General features: G+C 40.8%; 1 long non-coding RNA gene across 2 annotated transcripts; it reads right to left on the reverse strand.

Annotated features, from left to right (window-relative positions):
• Nucleotides 1-25,958, reverse strand: LOC148057640 (uncharacterized). Of its 2 annotated transcripts, none has more exons than XR_015704946.1 (4): nt 23,522-25,958; nt 20,628-20,750; nt 1,629-1,752; nt 1-1,326 (listed from the first exon to the last, which is right to left on the reverse strand). It is a non-coding gene; the product is annotated as an uncharacterized LOC148057640 (long non-coding RNA). The 2 variants fall into 2 exon arrangements; XR_015704958.1 differs by having other exon boundaries at nt 1,625-1,752.
• Nucleotides 25,959-25,998: the final 40 nt, after the last annotated feature.

Below are 25,998 nucleotides of genomic sequence, written 5' to 3' on the forward strand. Positions count from 1 at the left end.
TCAGAGTAGGATAATGAGAAATAAAAATTAAATCTGAAAACACCTTCCCCCCACCCCTCCCTTCTTCCTGGGCTTAACTTCACTCCCGAATTCTCTACCTCCTCCCCCCAGAGGCGTAGGGGGACGGGGAATGGGGGTTGCGGTCAGTTCATCACACGTTCTCTCTGCTGCTCCTTCCTCTTTGGGGAGGACTCCTCACACTCTTCCCCTGCTCCAGTGTGGGGTCCCTCCATGAACTTCTCCAACATGAGTCCTTTCCATGGGCTGCAGTTCTCCGCAAACTGCTCCAGCGTGGGTCCCTTCCACGGGGTGCAGTCCTTCAGGAACAGACTGCTCCAGCGTGGGTCCCCTGCGGGGTCACAAGTCCTGCCAGCAAACCTGCTCCAGCATGCACTCCTCTCTCCACGGGTCCACAGGTCCTGCCAGGAGCCTGCTCCAGCGCGGCCTTCCCACGGGGTCACAGCCTCCTTCGGGCATCCACCTGCTCTGGCATGGGGTCCTCCACGGGCTGCAGGTGGCTATCTGCTCCAGCGTTAACCTCCATGGGCTGCAGGGGGACAGCGTGCCTCACCACGGTCTTCGCCATGGGCTGCAAGGGAACCTCTGCTCTGGTGTCTGGAGCACCTCCTCCCCTTCTTCTTCTCTGGCCTTGGTGTCTGCAGGGCTGTTCCTCTCACATATTCTCACTTCTCTCTCTGGCTGCAGTTTCTGCAGTTTCTGCAGAGTTTTCTTCCCCCTTCTTAAATACATTATCCCAGAGGCGCTTCCACCATTGCTGATTGGCTTGGCCTTGGCCAGCGGCGGGTCCGTCTTGGAGCCGGCTGGCATCGGCTCTGTTGGACACAGGGCAAGCTTCTAGCAGCTTCCAACAGCAGCCACCCCTGTAGCCCCTCCGCTACCAAAACCTTGCCACGCAAACCCAATACAATCTGGGAACATTTTGGCCCTTGAAAAGGGCACAGTGTAAATCCCTGGCAGACTGCTGTGTAAGTCACAGCCATGTTGCCAAGGACAAAAATGTAACCCCACTTATTAGACTAGATCCTCTTTTAGCCTAAGTCACCATTGCTTGAGTCACTCTGCAACAGCTTAGCTAGCATATCACCAGGGCATCTGCTGAGTTCCTGTAAGCCTAACTCCTCTGCTACAAAAACTGAACAGAAGACAGCCTTTAATTTCAGTGAAATCAGGGACAGATCAGTCCTGGGGAAGGTTATGCTTCCAACATACTGAATCGCAGTTGTTTCTTGTGTTCTGCTTTTACTTGGTCCTGCACAAATTCCTTGCCAGTTGCTCTAGGATCTTCTGGTCTAGCAGTCCTCTTTCCTTAAAAAAAGAGACTTCAGTAAGTTTAACTCAAGAAGTGGTATGGAAAAGGGAGGACCTGATATTTTTTTCAGATACAAACAGTATGATGCTTATGTAGTAAAAATAATCCTGGGATATGTCATACACATTGTAATATCTACCTAAGGTATGAAAAAGGAATGTAACAGTTCAAGCAGTAGCTGGAATAACGATAGATGGGTTGTAATTCTTGAGCTGCTTCCCACCATTGTAAAAGTTAAAGTCAAACTATTTCAAAACCAAGTCTACTTTTTCCCTCTTACCTGACCTTACTTACTTACAGTTTTAGGTTTACATTTCATAGATTTAACAACTTCCAGAAATAGAGACTTCTTGTTTGAAGGACTACTTAGTGGTCATTGAGTTACTTCTTGCCAAATTCTCGAATAATTGCCTCAAAGGTTTCTGTAAGGTAAAATATATTTGGCATGCATAATTGGAAGACAAAACATACAACATACATGCATCCTTTAAATAAACAATTAAAATATTATTGGTTTACACAAGACTACATAAACAAGTATGCAAGACTGCTGGCAGACCTGGCTGGCTAGGTCATTAAAATAATTCTACTTCTGTGCTTCTATCCTTCACTGAGAATCAGACTTGGTTTTGGGTTTTTTTTGTAATATAAAATGACTACTGTTATTCTTGCAGATAAAAACTTGCCCCAGCATACTGATGTTAGACATGAATGTCACAGGAACAAGCTTCTTCTTTTAAATGACTCTTGCAACATTCTGAACAGTGCCTTTTCTAACCTAGTTTAGATTTTAAAAGCTCCTTCAAGCTTTTCATCTCATAATGAAGTTCAAATAGTAAAACACAGTAAAACAAAGGTAACTGACAATCAAGCATGATGTCAGAGAGTAAGTACACAGTAAACAGATTTTTAGTGATTCTAAATTAGTTGATGCTTGTATTTCTTCACAGAATCTTAGATCGTAGTTTACTTACTGAGAAAGCATTCCTTCCTTGGATGGGTAAGAAAAAAATGTGTATCTGACAGTTTTGCCTTCCGCTGGGATAGTACAATTTACAAAAGAGTGAATTTTCTATTGGTATTGTTCTATCAAGATTTTCAGCAATAAAAAGAGCTGTACCATTAACTCTGACTTGTACCGTATCAAACTAAGATAAATTCCAACAGTGGAGCCTACCACATGCAGTTCGAGAGGAGTGTGGCTGTAGATTCAACAGCCAGGACTACCCAAGTCCTTCTCTAACCTAGTAGAAATATAGGCTCTCTTTGGGGGAAAAAGATGCCTCCTGCTGCAGTGAAAGCTTTCCTAAAGCACCTACATTTGTATAATACACAGTGGGAACTAAGGGTCCAGTGTAAAGAAGACCAGAGCATATAACCATAGCTGCTAGGGAAAGTCATTGTAAATTTGATGTGATTTCAGACCAATTTAGTTAGCAGCACACTAATCTGCACAAAACATTTATGTCAGTGAGCGTGACAGCAACATTTACAAAAAAATTAGTGTCTCATGCAGGTCTGCGGATTAGTCTAATTAAATTGAATTAACCAACTTAAAGTTTGATTTTAAGTACAATTTTCTCATGAAGACAAGCCCACTTTCTTGGAGTGTTGCCCACATTTATCACACTTGGACATTTTGTTCAGAGCAGACATAACATTTTTGATAATTTACAGTACGTAGGATAAAGCCACAGCAGTTTGTCATGGGTGGGCTGATCCTCGCCCACTTGAGTTAGACAGGTTTTGGAGGACTTGTGAGAACAGCAGAGAGCTTCTCTCGTGATTAATAAGCATGCAGCATTGTTCGATCTCCCGGGAAACGATGCTGTTTGATTTGGGCACGCTGTGATGAAATGGCAGTTGTATCAGCCCCGTCCTTTGTTCCACTGTCTCCTATCAGATGTTTAGGAATCACCACCACTTCTTATATGAACAGCTTCTTATATGATTATCATTACATCCTCTCTCACTGCACCACCCAGACCTTCAAGATAAGCGGCAGCCCTGATGCCTTTTTCTCCAAAAGAATAAGTGCTTGAGATTTATGATTCATCAGTGGTAACAGTCTTCAGTTTCTCCTCTAACAGTCATCTTGCCTAGCGTCTGCGGTCAGCAATTAGGGATCTAGCTCAGAGAACAGTAGGGAACACAGTGTTAAGCAGCCCACCAATATTAGCATTTGGTGGCTTGTTATACTCCACATCCACAAGAAGCCTGTTTTGCAGACTGTAGGAAAGAGAAGGAGCAGTCTCTTTCCCAGCATAACTTCAGCTCGTCAGCTGCTCACAGGAATGAAGAATTCTGGTGATGTCCTTCACTCCTGGAAGTCAAGGCAGGCATACTGTATAAAGCTAGTAACAAATTTAAGAACTGGGTAAACACTTGTCTCAGTCAAGCAGTAAGAAGTGAATAAACTCTTCTAGGCATTAAAAACATGGAAATATTCTTCCCTTGTGTTTACCTTTGATCACCAGATCTGTACAGGGCAGTAATTTAACATGAAGACATTTCAAAAGATACAGTAGGAAAGCTGATATTAGAATTCAGGAACCAAATGAGCACTACTTTACACGTTTAAACTGGACACCTCTTGCTTTCAGGGTCTCTTTGCGCATGGCTAAAGACAGAGCGTAACAGTTTGCCAACCGCACATATTCCCTAGCTATGCTTCATCTGCCACCCCATCCTCCTCCTGTATTAGGTATTCTTTCATATTGTCAGTAATACAACTGGGTTTTTATCTCATAAGCCCACCAAAATACTTCTTTAATGCAGAAAAATCCTTTTTACAGTTTTTTTTAATGCAAGCATCTGATTTTATTTTAGCTTCATCCACAAGCTAAGAAAAAATATTTTAAAATTTGAGCCCTCACTTTTAAATACAGTAATTGCCTTCAGTGTTTATAACATACTAATTACTGGTAAGAGACAGAAATGGGATTTCTTAATTTAATCACTGGATTAAATCATTAATCACATCTATGTTTGATATATTATACAATGCAGAAATAACAATAGCTATTCTCCCTCAGGATCTATTATTTCAACTAATTGCAAAAAAAAAAAAAAAAAAAAAAAAAAAGGTTTTCCAAACATTGTAATAAAGCTCTATGTATGTACTTTTTTCTCTCTCTGTTTGTGAAATAGAGATCAAAATAATTACACAAAGGTGTATATTAAGTACTTAAGCTCAAAACCACTGGAAAATCAGACGATGGTAAAGTATATAAAAATGAGCTTAAGAGAAAATATTTTTTTATAAAACATACTTTGCCACTTACCCTCCTATAATTCAAGTTTGAATTGTGCTACATTAAAACTACAAGGTATTGGTCAAATTTAAGTCTCTGTAAAGATTACATTTCTGGTCTTTTCTACACATCGGCATTGACAGAGAACTGGAACTTTGCTGCAAGATTCGTGGAACCTGCTTTCTTCTCCTTTTGGAGGTCATCTTTTGTAACAGGTATCACAGATCTAAAAAAGGGCAGACATTTCTCTATCCTTTTCATATTTTTTTTTTACAAGAGTGAAACACAGTGTTCTCATCTCTTCTCAGTGTTTCAGGAAAATAATCCCAATGACTATGGCAACCAAATAATGGCCAGCTTAGCAGAACATCTCATTGGACGTCAGTGTGACTTTATTCATTACCTAACATCACTCTTGAGGGAGTCTGCTCCCTCCCATGGAATCACAATAAGCAACTTGCACTGTAGCTAACACAGTCACAGTAAGATGCACTCAACATTGTGCAAAAACCAGGACAGTTCAATTCTGGAGACAAGTCAATGCTAGCACCTGGAAGGCCGTCCCCAGGACTGTTTTCTGCAGGATTGTTCAACAGCCTCTAAAATGCTGCATTCATGAGGAGGCTCTGTACCTCTGCCACACATGTAATCAACTCGCCTCCTCGTGACCACTGCTCCCTCCTCATCTTCCCTGGACTATGAGTGTTTGGCTTTAACAGAGAGTTTCCCTTTCTATCATTCAGGAAGTCTACAAGCACAGGAGAATATAGTGGTTTTCCCTTTTAATACATCTAGTATGAACCCTACAGGTATACAAAGCAGACTTGGCCTCCTTCCAGATGTCTTTTTTTTTGTCTCCTTCAAAACATAATAAGCTCTAGTGCCTTCCATTAAACACTGGAGAAGTAAATCTTTGCCCACTGGTAAAAAGCAAGATTATTATTTGACTGTTTCGAGACTCATCAGTTCTCATTCTCTGGTTCCCATGGAAACTATCCCCAGTGAAGTTTGAGAGGGGCTATGTGCACAGCAGAAATGCCGGTAATAATGGAGAGAATTAAGTTTCTGCAGGGGAAAATCTTAAGTAATTTTCAAATTTTGTCCAGGCCTTGGATGGCAAATCATCTGCTCATTTCATTTTTGCCAAATAAAAAAGTAGAAATGAGTATTTTGCCATGTTGATTTTTAGTTCATGAGATTTTTAGGGAAAAAAGGTACTGGAATAAGGAAGTATATTTTCTCTGAACAGAGACCAACGTAATCAGCATAAAATAGAGAGTACACTATTAGGCTTAAATTAGTCCAGTAAATACACAATGTTTTCTGAGAGATTTTGTATCTAAATTTATGGATAACGTTCTGTCAGCAGAGGTACATCTACAGTCTCCCTTGAAACAGTGAGACTGTTTCACTGAACCTGTACTATAAATTAATTTGATGGAGCAAGAAGTAATACATTACAGTTGGAACTGGCCCAGCATCCTCAACAGAAAAATACAGAGGTAAGGGGATATAGTAAAAAAATGAGAGGAAAAAAAGTGTTCACTTAAATACAAAGTTTTGTAAAATGTATGAGCGCTCTATTAAATTCTGATCCTTGATGAATGAAAAGCAGTAGGTTCAATAATGACAGTACTTCATAAAAAAATCCTATGCTTAAAATTAAATCTAATTATCTTCTGTAGAAAGAAGTTATACAGATTTAAAACAAGCTGCATGATTGAAAGAAGTGGTTATAATGATGAGAAGTATTACAGAGACATGACTATCAGGTAAAGTATTACAGAAATTATGATTAGCAACTATTTTATATCTTTTTTTTTTTTTACAGATTTGGAAATAGAATAGCAAAGAGACAGGAAAAGGAGCAAGGGCAATAACATGGGGCCCTAGGCAGTTAAGGCTACATTCAACAGAGAACTTAACACCTACATAATTGTATAGCAATCGAAAAACCACAAACCAGGCAGCTGCAAGTGCCTACTCCAAGGGGTACCTCCCACTTAAAACTGAAAGTTTTCTAAAAATTCTGCTTCTGTGCAAGCAGAAAATGAAGCATCTTGGCAGCTGTGTCATTTGCCTATTCTAACTGAAGACCCCAAAACCCCAGGTGTCACTCTGGCCCCCGAGGAGCCCAATACCTGTACTTAGAACATACCCAGCCTATAGCAGGAGCCCAGAGTACTTCACAAAATGAAGAGGTGAACATTTTCTTTTAAAACACAGCCAGAGAGGAAGAAATTGTTGCAAGTGTTCATTTTCACACAGTATCCTGCTGGTTAGAGCACTCAGTGGAAAAAACAGGAGACACCTGGATTAAAGGTCTACTTCAGCAAGAGGAGTTTCCTCTCCTGCTTCTTCTCTGTCTCCTGCCTCAAAAACATGCTTAAATACCAGGCTGGAAAGTAGGCTGAGCAGGGGGAGGGGAACAGAAGACATGAAGGAGAGTATGTTATGCTTAAGCCTGAGTAGTTAGGGCTGCCACCTGAATGACAAAAATACAGATTGCACCCCTTGGATTAGTTTTGGAGTTGCGTTTAAAATGCACAACCAAGTCTGGAAGCTGGGAGCGGAGTCCAGAAGTTAGCCCTCCCTGCCGGGAGAGCCAGGCCAGGAGTCATTCGCCTCCCGGCCCCAGGAATCCCGCATTCCTCCCAGCCTGCTCACACAGCCTTGGCAGCACCGGAGCTCCCTCCCCAGCTCCAGCCTCCCGGGCAGCCTGCTCCATTGGGCACTGCCCCAGGACCCGGGAGATGCAACTTCAACGTGCTCAAGTGAGCAGCAAGCCCTCATAAACTTCTCAGGTTAATGCTCAAACTACTGATTCACGTATAAGGGGTGTGAGGAAGAGGGAAACCACCATGGGTTTGGTGGATTTTTGTGGTTTGTTTTGTTTTGGTTTTTTAAACAAAAGACATAGAAGGATAAAAGCATGGACCAGAGCTCATAGAACAAGCCTTGCATGCACTGGCAGGAGAGGCGGTGTGCCAAGGGAAGGAGGTACCTATTGCCCACAGAAAGCTAAATGCCAAAGCTGCAGAAGGAGGCAGGATTTCAGAGACATCACGGTTCTTGTTAATTGGCTCAGAGTGGCTTCCTGCTGAGAATGCCGACTCTTTCAGATCACCCTTTCCCATACGCAACATCCATCACCCCAACTGTTTAACAGAGGTAATTAGGGTGCCAAACACCTGAAAGTTAGCACGGGAGCCCATTTTCCATTTCTTCACTCTGTTTCATCTAGCCTTCAGCCTCTACGGACCACTGTTTTCCATTTGTTACAAGCAGACAGAAAATAAGCTTTCTGTTCCACAGGGGTGGCAAGGATAAATGTACTGAACATTGAGATGCTCAGGTGCTACAGTAATGAGGGTTGTAGCACAGCATAAACCTCACAGAGATAAGATCCCTGTCTGAAATCTCAGCTATGCAGGCAACAAACCTAACCAAGAAGAAAAGAGTAATATGAAGTGACACCAAACAATTAGAATATTGAGTTGGTTAAAAAAGACTGACCAACCAACATTGTGGGAGGAAAATATCCCTACAGGCTCCGCTAAAATCATAAGCTTTCTGCACAAAAGCAAACAGTAGCAAAACCACCCTCAAAATTCTCTCCCAGTTCTGCTGCCTAGATGAAGGAAAGACAGTAATAGCCTAGGCCAGTACTTATCCCTCCATAGCGGTGCAGCGCAAGTAAGGAAGGGGAAATCACAAGGAAGTGGCACAACCAAAATGAGATATAAATTTTTTATCCCTGGAATGGGGAGGGGAAGAAGCAGATGAACAACTGCAGAAGTGAAAAGCTTTGGCATAAAACAGAGTGGGGCTCAGACTTTGACCCTGCTGCTAGGGCTGCCTGGAGAAAGACATTTCTGCTTCACAAAAGCTGAGATTTCAAAATCTGGCTTTAAGCCAAACCAAGATGGAATTTTCCAAGCTAATGGTTTCCAAACATGACTTTTGGAAAATAAGCAAGATGTTTGATTTTCCATCAAGTAATGATCCTGTAATACGAAAGCAGCATTTGTTATAAAAACACAGGATTTAGACTTTAACATCAGAATTTTCTATTTTTGTCAATGCAACTTCAGTCAAATCTACGATTTGATAAAACATTCTAAAATAACTGCATTTTTTGATGAAATGGTCTGTGATGTTTCTGTCCTTACCTAGTCACAAGTAAAATTCATTATGAAAACAAAACCACAAAAGAAGCAGGAACTGGACACAAAGATCAAATCAGAAAATAAGTACTAACCCAGAAAAAAGATGGATTTTTGAAGACATGAGAATGAATGTAGTATGAAGAGGCTATGCACCTTATCATGTCTCAAGTGAAAGAGTATATGAATCCAGAGTTATATAGGGATTCAAAATGGTAGCGATTACCATTTAAAGTACACTGATATGGACATGACTAGTGGACTGTGTGTATAAAGCCTTAATAATTCAGTAAGATAAGAGCAAATATACTACAGTTCATCAAATTAAATATTTCCTTTCTCATGCTTTTGCTGAACTGTCTCTGCTTTATCACTGTGCCACAGGAGCGTCATTTCAGCACAGATTGATAGCAGAGCCTCACTCCTGTAGATAACAGAAGTCACAGACTGAAACCCAGAGACAGTTGATCTAAGGTTTCCTATCCTCCCCTTCCTTCAGGCACAGAAATACATTTGAGAAGTTGCCCGTTTTTTAACTGAGTCACATAAATTCTGTTTTATATGTAGAAAAATATGGAAAATAGGATAGATGGATAAAAATAAGCTCAGTCTGGGAGAACCCAGAATTCTCTAACATTCACCACTGTGAACTGTTAAGAGCTGCAGAGCTGTTCAGCAGAGGCCCCAGTTTGGAAGCCTAAGGTTGCCATCTTTTGGAATTGCATGTGAAGTGTGTAGCTCCCACTCAGTGCCATTTCATGAGGTCAGGAAACAGCAGTAGCTTAGTGAAAGAAATTTGGGATCAAACAAATCGTGTATACTGCTAAAACGTCCTTAGCTCAAAGTGTTTTAACCAGTAGTAGCATCTGACTTCAGAGGAAATTGCTATGCTTTTCTTGTTATCAGTACTTACATCACCTAAGTAAGTTCAGTAATGGTTCTACAGGTCAGTGAGAAGGACCCCAAATCAGCCTGTGCCTTACGTGGAAATGCCACACCATCTACTTTTTGAAGGGAGCTTCCTCAGGAGCTTTCCCATCTCCCTCCTGGTATGGGGTTCCTGCTACCACCCTTACTCCCTCCCTTGCACGTCCCACCCCTGCACTCCAGCCTCCCCTGATCGTGCAACTTGCGCTGCTCTCACAGAAGGTGCCATCTTCACTCTCCCTCATCCAGTGTGCAGAAGATGGGACAACAGGCAGCCTGTTTTCCTCTCCTGGCCAAGATGCCCCCTTTCCAGCTCAGGATCCACAAACTGTCAGCAGATTAACTAAACTATTTTCCAGAATCACGAGATTCAATCCTGTTCCTCAACTTCAACAGGAGTTGTTCCTGAACCTAATGAAATTTTCATTTGAAGACAGTATACAAAAGTCATATGCACCACCCTAGTGACGGAAGTAATATCTATATAAAGCAACTTTTCTTACTAACACCTCATGGTGGGTATGCCTGGTACAGCTGATGACTGAGAAAATTGGATTAAAAATGACATGGGGATAATACCATCCGAAGTTCACTATGTTCATACTTTAATTCAGTTCTCCGGCTTCTGTCAGGCCAAACTTTGTAAGATTTTGGAAAAAGCAGCCAATATCCTTCTCAGCTGTATTAAGAAGATCATTGCAGCAGGCTGAGAGAAGTGATCCTTCCCCTCTACACAGCACTGGTGAGACACATCTGCAGTGCTGAGTCACGTTCTGGGCTCCCCAGTGCAAGATTAACATGGACAAACTGGAGAAATTCCAGTGAAGGGCCACAAAGGTGACTGAGGGATTGGAGCATCTGTCATGTGAGGAGAGGCTGGGAGAGCTGGGGCTGGTCAGCCTGGAGAATAGAAAGTTCAGGGAGATCTTGTCAGTGTGTGTAAATAATAGAGGGGAGGGTGTAAAGAAAATGGAGCCAGGCTCTTTTCAGTGGTACCCAGCAACAGGATAAAAGGAAATGGGCACAAATTGAAATACAAGAAATTCCACTTAAACGTAAGAAAACACTTTTTGACTGTGAGGGTGGCCAACACTGGAACAGGTTGGCCACAGAGGCTGAAGTCTCCATTGTTTCTGATACTCAAAACAGAACTGGACATAGCCTAAGCATCCTGCTCTAGGTGATGCTGCCCTAAACCAGGGTCTAAACTTCCCATCAGTTCACAGCGGCCATGTATTTGCTTTCCAAACATATGTCTCCATGCCTCTTTCCCATCAGAGGCACTCCTCTGAAACATCCTCAAACTTACAATCCTATCTAACTTCCAATTCACTCTGTAAAGCTCTTTTGCTATGAGGTCTGCAAAACTTGATCATGATTATTGCGTTGTTGATGGCTTGTGACTACTACTGACCCAGGCGCTCTCACTGCCCCTTTTAATCCTTCCATGTTTCTGCATTCTTCTGTCATCACAGCTTCAAACACCTTATGCATACCTAGAGTTCCTAGATACTATGGTAAAAGCAAACAGTAGTAAAACTGATCCGTTGATGTGAGTTTAAGAAAGTACATTATCTATCACTTTTATTTTTAGATACTTGTTCAAGAAGGTTTTCATCGTGGAAGACATTCATTTCACTTAAGTTTAGCCATTTAACTGCCACAGACCTCATGGAAAGACAGATAAGCATCATTAGCAAGGCATTCATCTCACTTATCTCAAGAGACTTATCTCAGCCTGGTATCATCTGCCTCTCTCCATTTATTAGAAAAGGAGCATAGAGACATAAAATTTAGTCAGCTGAGATTATGCAAAAAGACAACCTTTTGACTAGACGTGAATCTACTACTCATCAGTAAGCATCTAGCTTTGAAAATTTTTATTTAGATGGCCTGGACAAAAACCCATCTTTTCTTTTTCCCCAAAGAATGGCAGGGAGAAGAAATACAAGATCTCGTATAATACATCATTCATGTGATTTAGTTAAAAGATTATGCTTTACTTCTTGCAGTCTTTCTTCACAGAAGCTGAGAGGAGATTCCAGTGTGCATCTACTTCTTGTTGTACACTGACCCCGCTTTTTGAGAAAACAGCTGTTTTTCTCATCGGAGACTGTAAAGCTGCTACGAAACACAAAAAGCCACTCAACTGAGCTATTCAAGTTTCAGTTAAACATGCTTAAGATCTGGCTTAGGCATTCCTAAAAGATACTTAAATGTTTTGTAACTTAGACGATATTGGAGTGGCACCAATAACCTAAAATTCTGTTGAGGACTCTGAAAGTACTGCTAGAGTAACTCCAAGAGTTCCGGTAATTAAGTGCTCCTGTAAATGGCATTCAGTATTCTGACATTTATGTTTGGGTAAGGAAACGGCCTGTTAGAAGTAATAATGGATGACTGTTGTGATATAGAAAATACTCAACTCCAACAGTCTGTTATTAACAACTTATATAGCCATGCAATTAATATCCTGCCTTTTCAATATAACTTAAGTTACACAATGACAGTGAGAAAAATGAGTTTTTTCCCCAACAAGCTGACCAAGGCTCTGCAGTGTCCTATACAATTTGTAGCTAATATTGAGTAAAAGAGCTTGAGAGAGAGAACTTTTTGTTTCTTTGTTGTGAAATTCAGTCATGCAGAGGGAGAACAAGTGTTTACTATTCTTTCAGAAAAAAGAAGCATCTGTGATGATTGCCAAGAAGGACTTGCTTGCTCACTTAATTATGTGCAAAATCTTGTTCAAGGGCTGGAAATATTTTAAGTTGCATTTGAATTTCAGTAGGAACAGTGCAAAACCCCCTTTGTGGATATATAGTGGTCATCTCCAGGGCTACTCAAAGGAGACTGAATTCATTTTGGAGCTTGCTATGCTTTGTAAGTTCATAATAATGTAACTGCACCATTGACAAAGATTAGACCTCTTCACTATTTTTTGAATCGGTGGAGGAGGGGAAAAGGGGCAGGCAGGATTTAGGTTCATTTTCAGCAGCTTTAACTCATATCTAAGCATGATTTTACTCACTAAAAAGTCTTAGTGATCTTAACATTTAAGTAGTTACAAAAGAGTATAATCCTTCATAAGTAAATGTAGAGGGGAAAAAAACCAACAAACAGGCTTTCAAATATAAATATCTATTCAGGATTTAGTGGCACCTTAAAATCAAAGGACAACTTTGCTGGTAGCACACTGCTCAAGATTATTCTAAAGAATCTGACTTTGGAATATAATTTATGTTCTTCTTCTTGATACGAACTCATAAGGCCAAAGCTTTTCTAAACTGTTTCAAGACAGAGTTCAAGTTACAGACATTAAGAAGGAGGTGGTGAAAAAGTCTTTTGTCTCTGGCAAAAATACTAAATATTCTCAGGAATAATGGCTAGGTGAACTCAAAGTAGGGAGCGAAGTGAAATCGAACATAACTTCCTTGGTTTTGTTTCTTTAGTAATTATAGAAGTCTGTGAATCAGTGAGATCTTTTAGAGAGAGAATCCACTGTATTCTGTGAATGTTCCCATCCCAATATTTAAAGCTTTAAGACAAAGCTCAGCCATATTGTGGCAGTCACACTACCAACAGGTAGTTGAAGTCGGGTGTTACTATTACTGAATAGTAATTTGATCATGTGAGCTCTTACTGCAAGCTAGAGCCTATCTTGTCACACTGACACAAACTTGCTATACTTTCTGCTTGCACAAAAACTATGCCCTTTGCCTACACAAGCCAAACACTTCTGTTACATGATTATTAAAGGTTCTTTGTACCTAGCTCCAAAGCGTAAACAAGAGAGAAAGGCACAGAAATGCCAGTTAAGAGCCATAATTTGCTATGTCACACCTACCTAAACATCAGGATGTTCAATCTGGCAATTCCAATGGGAATATTCAGCTCTGTTCAACTACACTTACCACCTGACTATGTTTATAATACCACAGCAGTTGTCCCCGTTCAAAAGCACTTTTCTGTGCTTTTGCAGCTACAACATCCTCCTGTTTGTCAGAACAGCACATCTATCATTTTGTAGTCATTCTTCTCTCCCACCTCTCTGAGTATTTTGCCAAGTCCTGTCGATTCCCCGTTTACACTATGTCCTTGAAAAATAAGCAAGTCTTTTCTCTCACTCTCTGTGGTTGAAACCACATCATCTGTCTTCTGACTGCTACCTCCTCTCTTGCTTTTCCTAATTCCTACTTGGTACTCCCACAGTTGCTACAAATCCTTTCAGAAAAGCATTCCCTCTTACAAACCATGATTCACCTCACTAGCTTCCTCCATCCTAGCAAGCAAAGATTTCCAGTTTTGCTTATCCCATTCTTTCTGATATTTCTGATTTTTCTTTTGATCCTATATTCAATTGTATCGGCACTTCCAATCTGACTCCATTCTGGCATTGGTAATGCAAAGTCACTTCCTACCCACTGCAGCAAACTTCCACTCTCTCCTTCCCAAAACATATCACTACCATACATATCATTATTCTACATACATCCTTCTAGGAATATTTTTTTGCCCAAGAAAAGTTGGGTTTGAGTATTCCTGAACCAAACAACAAGAACTTCTGCACACAGCTTTCTACACAGCCTGTGCGACAGGCTCACATTAGAACTTCACAGTGAATTAAATACTGTAATTTCTAGCTTAATGCAGCTGATCTGCTAAAGGTCCTCCTACACAGTAAGATCTCTCATGCAGAGACTTTGTCTTTGTTCTGATATGTTGCTGAGAACATATGTCTTTAGTTCGTATAATATAGGACATTCATTCCTTGTAAAAGCAAAATAACTCCCTGCCTTTCCCTTCCTTCCAAAAATGCAAAATATCCTCCTTCTCCCCCCCTCAAAAAAAAGCTAATCAACAAACCTCTAATTAAACTAAAGGACTTGAATCGTTAGCTTGCCTGGTGGCAACAATTTTACAACACAGGGGATGGTACATGCTTAAAATGGAATGTTACTTTTACAGGGAAAACATTCAAATTTGTTCTTCAGATAGACAACTTGAAGTGGTCTAGCCTTTATAAAATTGTGTATTCACAATAAAATACAAATTTATCTTCTTGTATTCTACCTAAAAGCTTGTAGTTTCAAATTAAGCTACTTGTGCCTTACTGAAAAAAAAAACCACCAAAAATCTTCTCTGTATGACACTGCCCCAAAACTCCCATAATTGGGAAGGCTAGCAAGGATCCAACAACTTCAAAAAACAGTTGGGACTTGATGATCTTAAAAATCTTTTCCAACCTAAACGATTCTATGATTCTATGAAAACAAGGAGGACAGGAGTGTTTCCCTGCACTATGGCAAAAAAAACCCAACAACTAATTCAGTGTACAAAGTCACTTCTTTGTAACTGGACTGGAGTTTAAAATACTTCAGTTCTACTCTCTGTCTGGACCCTTACAACCATAGAATCATAGAATGACTACTACAATGTAGTGCAACTTCATACAAGTCACATCATTGAATTCCTCTCTGCTCTATCTTCATATACTCTGTGTGGATTCTTCTCCATAGTTAACATACATACATCGTTACTACAACAATAGGTAGCAACATCCTGGGCTTTGCAGAAATGACTGATCTGCTTCAGAGCATCTACTCCCTTTACACTTATTTTTAGGATTCCATTTACTAACTTGTAAAACACAACTGAAAAAGTTTTGTAATATACTGCTTTCCTTGAGTTCCAGAATATTCCACAGGTTGTGTACAGCTCATGATTTTATTGGCAAAGTTATTATCTGTCTGCTGGTTAAAACCTTTTAGCCTAAACAGAACTGTCACCTTCAGTACTGTAAATAAACACTTTTGTCTTGGCATATACAAGGTTCCCGAGACTTTTCTTCACTTAGTTCACTCCTTTAGGCCTGAAGAACCAGACTGACGGTGTGTATTCACAAAAATATACAAAAAGGGAATGTATCATAGAAAGGATGAAAAATACAAAGGAGTCAGGCTAACCCTCAAAACTTGGGCACTAACCCCTCCCGCCATCATTCTGGGCATACAACTCCCTCCTCCTGGCAGCCAAACTACATTCTCTTAAAAGAGTGCCCCTACCCAAAAAAGGTTGCCCTGTGCATAGTTACAAAACAAATATATTTATGGAAATGCTGTTCTTGTACAGAAGTTTAAAAGCTGAATTTTGTAACATGGTCTGTTTTCCTCACCCTTTTTTTATCTTGTCCCTTCCATGCATTCCCACCTGCCTTCCCCTACCTAGCATGTACTGCTTCCAGCTGGTGTTCTCACACCTGTAATCCTTCCTCAGACGTTAGATAGTCATAACTTGTCTCACCTCAGCAGTCCTCCCCTTTTGTCTATGCAATATTAAAGGGTACAATCTAACCTGAAGAACAGATACATGCAATATTCAGTTCCCTCTACAATCACATATCACTTCTAAAAAAAATATATAGCCTTTCTTAGTGTCAAGAAATAAACAGCTCAGGGTACCGTGCTTCCTGTCACACAGCAGAGGTTGGCAGACACTACCATTTGATATGTACCAGTAGTCACTGAAGAAAAACAGAAGACGTCCTCTAATTTTTGGTGATAAATTATCAAGTAGGACATTTCCAGTAAACCAGAGTAAATTCCTACTATAACTAGACAGACTCCTGTAAGGTAGAGAAAAGCTGTTCACAGTGAGCTATTGCCCTTTAAACACAAACACTAAGCGCCCCTTGAGAGTTCACATTGCAAATCTGGACATGCTTCATGCATCACATCCTCCACTTGCAGGGATGCCTACTGTAACTTCCCTGACACAGCTCTTCTAGTCTAAACAGCATCCCATTTACCTGCAACACACAACTCTGCAAAGAACCATGCAGGGCCAGCCTGTTGCATTGCTTGCCAGAATCTTTTAGCAATTGCCTACTTGCTGCAGCTATTCATTAAAAGGTCAGAGCTAGCACAGTGCTGACAAAAGGTCTCTTGCTCTTCTCAAGATGACAGCACAATGACAAGCCCGAGAGACTCCAATCTCGCTGTGAAATCTTGATGTGGCAAGATGGTTTGGTTACGTCTAAGAGAAGGAGGAAGGGAGAGGAGGACCAAGAGCAAAAGGAAAAAAAACCCAAGCTTTTAAAAGCAGCTTGGAGGGAATGGTCATTCACAGATAAGAAAGGCAGGCTGGGGTGACAGACTGTGGCCTGGGAAACATTTTATAGAGGAATAAAAGCAGCCCTGCTTCTCTCCTCTGCCTTTGGATTTTGGCAAACCAGAAGCAGCTATGCCATCGCCAGTTCAAAAGTCATCTGAGCTGGCTTCTGAAGCATGGTGATAGAGGGACACCCCGAATCATGTCCTGACTACAACCAAGTAACTGCAAAGGGTCAAACACTAGCAGGTATGTGCATGTCTGTAACACTGACCTGTAGGGGGTATTGAAGATGGTCAGCATGGTCCAGCCCAGACTCTACGCTGAGGTGCTTATTATGCAGACTCTGGTTGCCTTACCTGCCCTAGGCTGGGTACCCAGCCAGTAACACAGAAGCAAGATTTAAACTCAGAAACACTGTAAGAATTCATCACGTGGCAGAATGTAGCTAGAATGGATTAAGTTTTATAGCACTGTGTTAATTTCCCTCCAGTGGACAGCATTACCATACCTCAAATCAGAAAAACACAGAAAAGCGAAGACATTCCTTTAAAATGAAAGCAGAGCAGTGGCAAGAAAGAGCATGAGAGGTTGCACACAGACAAGCAGAGAGGTCTAAATATTGTTCTGTACTTTTTGCAAATCTGTACAGAAAAGAGCAAAACCATTTTTGCAGAACATGTTGAAGAGAGCACGGTACATTTAATACATTTAAGGAAATGCAGTACATACACTATCTTGCAGAGTTAAAGAAGGAAGAGATTGACAAGGAACCTGTAATTAAAAACTGGAACATTATTTTGAACCTTTCTGTACTAAAATTTTATGCATAAATTAAGGTTGAGTTTTAAATATTTGAAGAGAAGCAACTGAGAAATTTAAAGGTAAAAGTTCTAATCAGACGGGAGAGGAAGATACGCATGGGCTAAACAAAGATTTAAAACAAATCTTCAAAATAATTCAGAGTTGCTGTGGGAAATTGAGGTCTTACTCTATAGTTAAAACATGCAAAACATTCAGAACGTCAGTAAAACCAACCTATAATATTAAATCAAGAAGATTTATATCTATGGTCTGTGTTTGGCAAAGAATTTGTTTTGTGGGAAAAAACACCACAAATCAAGATTTTCATTGTGCAGAATAACACTTCAGAACAATGAAACTCAACCTCATTTAAAATCCAGATTTGCTAACAATGTAAAAACTATGGAAATGACAGATCACGACCACAATTTGACTTAAAAATCTGTAATAATGCTGTGCTTAAGTTCAATCTCTTGCAAATTACTTCAAATCAAGAGACAGCTAGGGTCTATAAGAAAATAATATGAAAATGCTTAAAAGAATTCTTATAAAAACCTGAGGAATCCATTGTAGATCTTATTTGGAACTCCTACATGACAACACTTGTGAAATCAGGACTGTCCGGTACTAATGATGTTTAGTGGTCAGATTTATTACCCTGATGTTGCAAGAATTTACAATACTCAGCTTTTTGCATAAAAAAAATCCAGAACGATGATGTATAATATGGGTTCGCATAATCCAAAACCTTTGCATGCATATGAAGGCAAAAACAGTGGGCTGTCAGGAAGGTGTAGCTTATTTCCACGTGACAATTATAGGAGCAAACCTAGAAGAGTCAGAAAACACCTTCCTTCTCCTGTTGCAGAAAAAGCCAAAAAGATTGATTCTGAATCCTTCAGATCTGAAGCAGAACATGCCAGCAGCATGTATGGAAAGGACTAGATCCAAATATCTGGCTATTAAGAAAAGCTTTGCCAAATTTTCAGTCCTGCACAAAACAACTCTAAATGTGAGGATCACAAGACTTCTGACTTCTATATCACCCCTTCCTTCTCCTCTTCCTCCCTATTATTATATGCCTAGATTTAACAGCATTCCCAGTTCACAGTGGTCATGCCCACCTTCATTCACTAGATAAAAGCGCTATTTGCAGTCTACTGCAATAACTATCCTTCATCTACCTTGGATACTTCAGCATTCACATGATTTACTATCATCAGATATGAGAACTTTAGCCACAGAAAGCAAAAAGCCTGTCCAAGGGAAAATCTTGAAACATGAATGCCCAGGAAGAGACTAATGCATTAACTCTTTGGTCCCCAAAATTTGAAATGATGTAATTTTCCAGGGTGCTAAATTCTCAATTCCTACTGAAGTCAATGAGAGTAGTAAAGGACAAGACCCTGTGTAGGCTGTTCCTTCCCAGAATCATTTCTAGTTTCTCTGATCACCTGCCTTTAGCTGGCTGGTCCTCCACCTCTCCAGATGAAACCCTGCATTTCCATAAATCTTTATGTTACATTTTTCCCCTCATGATCTGCAATATTTCATAAGCCAAGAGGTTTGGCAGCTGCTAGTTAGTTACTTTGCCAGTCAGATAACACCACAATACAGTGATACAGGATTAGCTTCTGCTAAACAAAATTTGGCTTACTTGCCAAAAGACATAAGCACTCCATGTGCGAAGACATGGAGTTAAACAACAGAGTCACCTGAGCACAGTCTTGTTTATATGTGGCATTTCTCCTGAAAACTAAACACATCTGGCTCCGTTGGTACTTACTCTCTGGGGAACAAATTTTAACGTTTGCTGCTCTCAGTCAATATACATCCCACAAAACCAAAAACAAGACACAAAACTAGCCTAAGATCCTGGATATGAACTCCCCACTACTCAAAACTATTTCAGATATGTTTAGATAAGGCACGCCTTTGGATCTCAGTTTAGACAGAACCACATTCAACAATCCTGAAACTACAGCTGCATTCCACCCTTCCAGCCTCCATGTTCTCCTTGCTGCAAACTTGATTATTGTACTCTGTGGCATGCTCTTTATTTTTTTTTAGTCTTTCTTAACTGCTACCCTTAAACAGCCGCGTTCAACCTGGCTCTTTCCACATAAGGTAGTACCTCACACAAACACAGTAGAGAGCACATGATACTTATTTAAAAGAAAATATACAAGTATTTCACTGTTCATCCAAGCAAAGCTTGCTCTGGAACAGAAAGAAAACTTGTTCTTTGTTCTGTGAAAACCTTGGCCCTTCTTTCTAGCGTCACTTTCAAATTTCATGCCTTCAGGCTGAAAACATTCCATTTTTCATCAAACTATTTTCTTAAATCTGCACATAACACTCCCATCTGTCACAAACTTTTGCTCTGATCCTTTGAGGTGTTTCTGCAACTCCCACACTCCTGGCAAGGACCGACTCCAGGTACAAATCCAACACCCTCCTTTATTCATCATCTAGGATGTACGATTAACTTGCGTTTTTCAAAGTTGTTGCCTTAAGCTCTGGGTGTTGACTACCCCCATATAAGGAACTACACCTTGTTCAGTGTTGGCCCATGTTTCCGCTTCTTTGGGCTGAGAATTCATAATGAAGCTGGATCTGTGTGTTGCATAACCTGGCCAACATGATACCGGCATCCAAGGTTTGGCACCTGCAAGAGTTCCTGCTAGATGTGTTCTATCCCCTAATTTATTCATAGACTCCATCTTGACATGGAAACTATTTCTCCAAAGCACCACTGATTTATTGCATCAAACATAATAAAGGATTTAAGTTCACAGACATACGCCACCTCACCTACATATGACAATACACATGAAACCCCTAAACAGAATGTGCATTGTTCAGTCTAGATCACGTTTCACAGGTGCTAAGTTACATTTGCTACAAATCCTGGTTCTAGGATAATGTCAGCCCTTTCCAGTAAATTTTGTAATAAATTATTTGGTCAACGGAGAAGAGATGGACATTAATGCACAGAAAAAAAAATAAACTTATTGCCAGAGATGAGGATTTACTCACTCAGCTTGCATTTGCCAATGTGCTCATCTAGCCCATTGTTTTTTCTAATAATTCCTTTTGAGCTACTTCTGTGCATCCAGGGAGTGTATCATCACGCAGCTGCACTCCAGGGCCTATGCTCTGCTAAAAAGGGAAAAAAACCAAACCAAAACAAAAAGTTAATTCAAAGTATAAATATTCTCTTGTTTCCACAAGCAGGACCTCTGAAGTGCAGAGAACCTTACATAGTTACATTATCCACAAAAGGTGCATAGCTTTGGGCAGCCACGTTAGCAGAATTTAGAAGTTCTCATTTTTCAGCCATTAACTCTGATAATTGTATTTCACATATGCTTTTGAACAGACACCCACTCTTACCTTCCCAGGTGGGGGAGGTTTGCCTTGATGTGGATTACAAAAAAGGCTGAAACAAGGAATTTTTGTAGATAACTTAAGAATTGATGAACAAGACACAAGAATTAGTTCAGAATTTTTAACTAATTCAGTCATCAGACTAACTTCTCTATGCAGAATTTACAAGAAATTAAGCCAAATTAAAACCTAGAGATTGAAGAATGGCAGAGCTCACAGAAAGATGAGGAAAATATTAATTTAGTGATACTTATACTGGACTAAGTAGCTTACTAATCTCAGTACTACAGACAGACATTTTAAGAGATTCAGATAATGGTTCTGGTACTATTTTTTCCCCCATGATAAATCAGTATATGTACAGTATTTATTCTCTCTGCCATTCTACAAGATGCAGCCTTTGCCAGTAGAGAGCAAGGAGAGAAAAATCAAACTTACCACTGTCTAGCTATTTTTGTATCTTTCTAGAATAGCAGTTAGAAACACAGGTAGAAATATTAATTCTTTGAACCAACATGCTCCGTAAAAGCTTTGACCACAGGAAAAATTGCGTTACGGAAATCACGGTCAATACTTTTTTCTTTTAAACTAAGGCATACGCCATCAGTGAGCACCCAGCAGCAAGTATGTTTGAAATGGAAGTCTCTCAAAAAAGAAAAGCACGCTTCAATATTGTTTCACTCACTACTGCCCGACAGTGCCCCAAAGAGGGAGAGAGGGGCAAACATGGGCCATTTGTACATATAAAGAGAGTGAAAGCTCTCCTATAATGTTGACAAGAACCAATATTTCAGTTGCGGTACTGCACGTCTGAAAAGCCACAAGAACTACTCGGACACGTGAAACTATAACCTCTATAATAAGGCCAAAGCCACTGACACAGAGGGCTGCTGGCTATACAAGTGCTGGTTCAGCAAACTGAAGTTGCCTGTGGGCTGTTTTAACTTACAGTGCGCTTCTTATTTCTTCCAAGTTCTTTTTTTTTTATTTGTTCTTGTTTATCACTTCCATATTTGGACATATATAACCTTCTTTCTCTGAACGCATGGTATTTTCCGGAATAGATGCCAAATTCTAGAGAAAACTACTACATTACATAATTCGATCTTCTGAGCTCCTCTTAACCATTTAAAATTCCAGGAAAAGATAAAACACATGGGCTAAATCAGCTAAAAACACAGCTCATAAAAATTATTTCTGTTCAACTCTGGAAGTTAATTTTGAATAACGTGCTTTGTTTCAATAAGCGTCTGTTGCTTGTATTTCACATAATATTAAAATTCTTAAAACCCTAATTTTTGAATAATTTTGTTGTGTATAGTGTCCTGTAGCACTGCTGCATATAAAACACGTAGTTAAACACTGCATAAAAACTAGTAGTATACTGCAGTCACAGATTACCACATTAATATGCCAAAAGGCTTCCAGTAAACATTAGAAAGACAGAAGTATGAAAGAAATAAGAATCCTTGGAATGTAATGAAAGGTGGTGTTATACACTCCTCAGGACTTGCAAACCGGGACAAGAATTATAGTTGTTCTTTTTATGTCTTTTACATAATAAGTTGGTGTACTAGTTGCTAACCTTACTAAAAGCTATATACAGATATACAAATATTTTCCCCACATGAGGGAAGGGAAGGGAAGGGAAGGGAAGGGAAGGGAAGGGAAGGGAAGGGAAGGGAAGGGAAGGGAAGGGAAGGGAAGGGAAGGGAAGGGAAGGGAAGGGAAGGGAAGGGAAGGGAAGGGAAAGGGAAAGGGGAAGGGGAAGGGGAAGGGGAAGGGGAAGGGGAAGGGGAAGGGAAAGGGAAAGGGAAAGGGAAAGGGAAAGGGAAAGGGAAAGGGAAAGGGAAAGGACTACGCTTCCTTCTTTTGTTTAGGTGGGCTGATCTTCAGAAGCACTGAACAGTTGCAAGCATTCAGTATCTATAAAGTCGAAGCTGGAAGCAGCTGTGCTCCAAAGGACAGAGATGCAAATGGATTAGGTTGTATTCCTTTGGCATGAAGTCGACTGCCAAAAGTGTCTGAAGAACAAAATAAACCTTCGAACCAAGTCTGCAGAAAGCATGGGGAAACAGTAATTGTCACTATTGCATCCCTGAAGAATGAGGGGTTTGTGCTCTGGAATTAAAAACTTTTAGCTAAAAACTGTTGTAGTAAGTGTTAGAAGCCAGCTCTTCTACTCGTCAAAGCAAATGCACTATATATGGAATACAGAACAATTTCTGTGAAAACATCTCATTGCTGCATCCCTTTCCATTCATTTCTGTTACAGGCAGTCTGTTAAATTATAGTGCAAGGAGAAAGAAATACAGAGGGAGTATTTCTAACCACTGTCAAGTCATTGGTGGCTGATTTAAACAAGTTGTTTTGTCCGTATCACTTCATTTTATGAATGTAAAGGTAGAATTCTTAAGAAGTGCATAGCATTACCCAAAGTTTCTCAGGCAAGTCGAAGTCTGTCTTGCAGGGCTAGGTCAGTGCTGTATGCTTTGGAATCCCAGCCTCAAGATACAACTAACGAAAAAGACATAGATACTCACCCACACGCAAGGGCTGCTATGAAGGAAGCAGCGGGATAAGGCAGGCCCTTGTGGCTCTTCTTTACATATCAATGACACATAACCATTTCTTCTCAGGCAGCGTATCTCGCGAACACGTTTTAGATAAACATAGCCTTCTTTCTATGCAGAGGTGGCAAGCGCTGAATGCTACTACACTGCTGCTACTACATTAAAAAAAATGATGCTGACAGTTTTATAGTGTCTATAGGAATAATATCTCAACGTGATATTACTTGGAAAGAACACAGTAATTAATAAGCTGATGACAATACAGATGTTTACAAAAACGAGACACTTTGTCAGCATAACAATTATTGTTGGAAAGCTACCGGTTTAGTCTAAACATTACCATCACAGGATGAGCTAGCTATCCAAGACTGCTATGGCACAGCTGCACCTGTATGGTTTTGTACGCTTCCATAAGGAAATGAATCAAAAAATTACATATAACTTCAGAGTGGAAGCAGGCCTACTCTAAATTCTGAAGGGCCATGAACAAGAAGAGTACTTCTAGACAGAGGTAAATGAAGGAGTGTGATTTCTGCTCTTAAAATATCTATGCAGTCAAATTGAAAATGTGAATATATGCTGAAATAAAGTCTCAGTGGAAAGAGAATAAAAAATCCTTTATCTGAGATAATGAGCTGGCTGACTAAAACACCAGAGTATTTTGCACCTTAACGTCAGGCAGAATTTCTATACTGAAGAGCCTCTTACTATGTAAAGTTCCCCTTCATGAGATGGATTAATGGAAATTTAGAGCTGTAACAAGACTAAAGCCAGACAGGATAGTTTTCTACAGTTGTCTTTTTTTCCCCTGCTTATAAAGAGTTCAATAGGGTCAATGCAATTTGAGTAAGCCAGATTATATTTCTTCCTTCCAAACCTCAAAAGCATACAATTATTATTATTTTTCACAAATGCATTTGGCTCGCAAGAGTGGAAATGCGTATGAAATTTCATGAGAAATCAAAATTCGCTATGCAGAACAAAGGAAGGTTATTTCCATGGATAATGGAAGACTTCCTGCAATTTGCAAATATCAAACATGACAATCCACCAGAAGGAGAAAATAAAAGTAGAAACAGATCTATTTGTTGAGCTGGGGCTTTAGTCGTGGAAGGCAAAAATAATCTTTTGACTGCCTTCTATCCAATTCCAAGCAAATATTTCACAGAAACTCTCCATCCAAGTCTTGTCCCTATTTAAATGTACTTCTATATTAGCCTATACAGCAAAACATATACAAAGTATTTGTCAAAAAATCTACCCTCCCATGCATAACTGCCCTAAGATATTGCAAGTTTAAATAACGAGTTAATCAATCCTACCAAATAATACATAAAAGCAGGCGTGGCTCTAGATGTGGTTCTATATGTAGCTCTGGTACTGGGGCTACTATTATGTACATCATATAGGAAGCTGAGAGCATAGGTCCCCAGAAGAAAATGCTGTATGTACATAGCACTGTGTCTTAAGCGGTTATATATGACATATACATACACCTACCCACAAAATACATCACCATTGCCAAGAACTGTATTTGACAATATTCTTTCTTCCTACACGTGGGGATTTGCTTCGACAGCGGAGCAAATAGCGTCATAGCTTTTGGGCTATGCTGCAGACATGAAATGGCAGTGAAAAATCAGCAATTAATCCGAAAAGCATAATGCAGCCAATATGAAGCGAGACAGCACGAAACGATCAGACCTGACGTAGGAAATTGGGTACAACCTTTAATGGGGGCCACAAAGCTGCAGGACAGCAATGGAAGTGGAATGACAAGCCTTCATGCCCAGGGGAGCCTGGAGCTTGGCCTCCTGACCATCCCCTTCAGGCTCCCTACTCACAACTCCACTCGTTGCAGGTGCAGCTGCTGAACATTGAAAAAAAACCCACTTTGCATTTACATGTAAAATAGTGATATAGACTTAAAAAGGGGTAAGATGTTCAAAAAACTGCTGTTGCATGGACTTCAGCCACGATGTCCTCCAAGAGCACACCACAGCCCTGTGTACCAGGCAAGCTGGCGAGGCCTCCTGTCCTGCCCTGCGCTACTGCTTGTGTCCTGCCTTCACGGGAGGGAGCAGGGTGCCACAGCCGCTGCCCTCCCCTCCCCACCGCCGCATCAACAGCGCCTCGCTTCACCGCGACTTCGTTCCCGCCACCTCTGCACCGCGGGCCTGCGGCGAGAGCGGCCGGGCCCCGCCGCAGCCTGCGCCCGCCTCTCGCTCAGACAGCGCCGAACCCGGCAGGACAGGACAGGGCAGGGCAGGGCAGGGCAGGGCAGGGCAGGGCAAGCACCCGGCCCTGCCAGGGGCGCACAGGCCAACCTGCCCCCGCCCTCAGGGGAAACGGGTGCTGCGGACCCCGCTCGCCCGGAGTCCCGCACCGGGCAGCTCCGCTACCCCGCGGCTCCCCGCAACATGGCCGCCGCGGCCGGGGTGCGGCGG

The sequence above is a fragment of the Nipponia nippon genome, unplaced genomic scaffold, assembly GCF_047370975.1.
Source record: "Nipponia nippon isolate SJK-2023a ecotype South Korea unplaced genomic scaffold, ASM4737097v1 scaffold_1, whole genome shotgun sequence".
NCBI classification, from domain to species: domain Eukaryota; kingdom Metazoa; phylum Chordata; class Aves; order Pelecaniformes; family Threskiornithidae; genus Nipponia; species Nipponia nippon.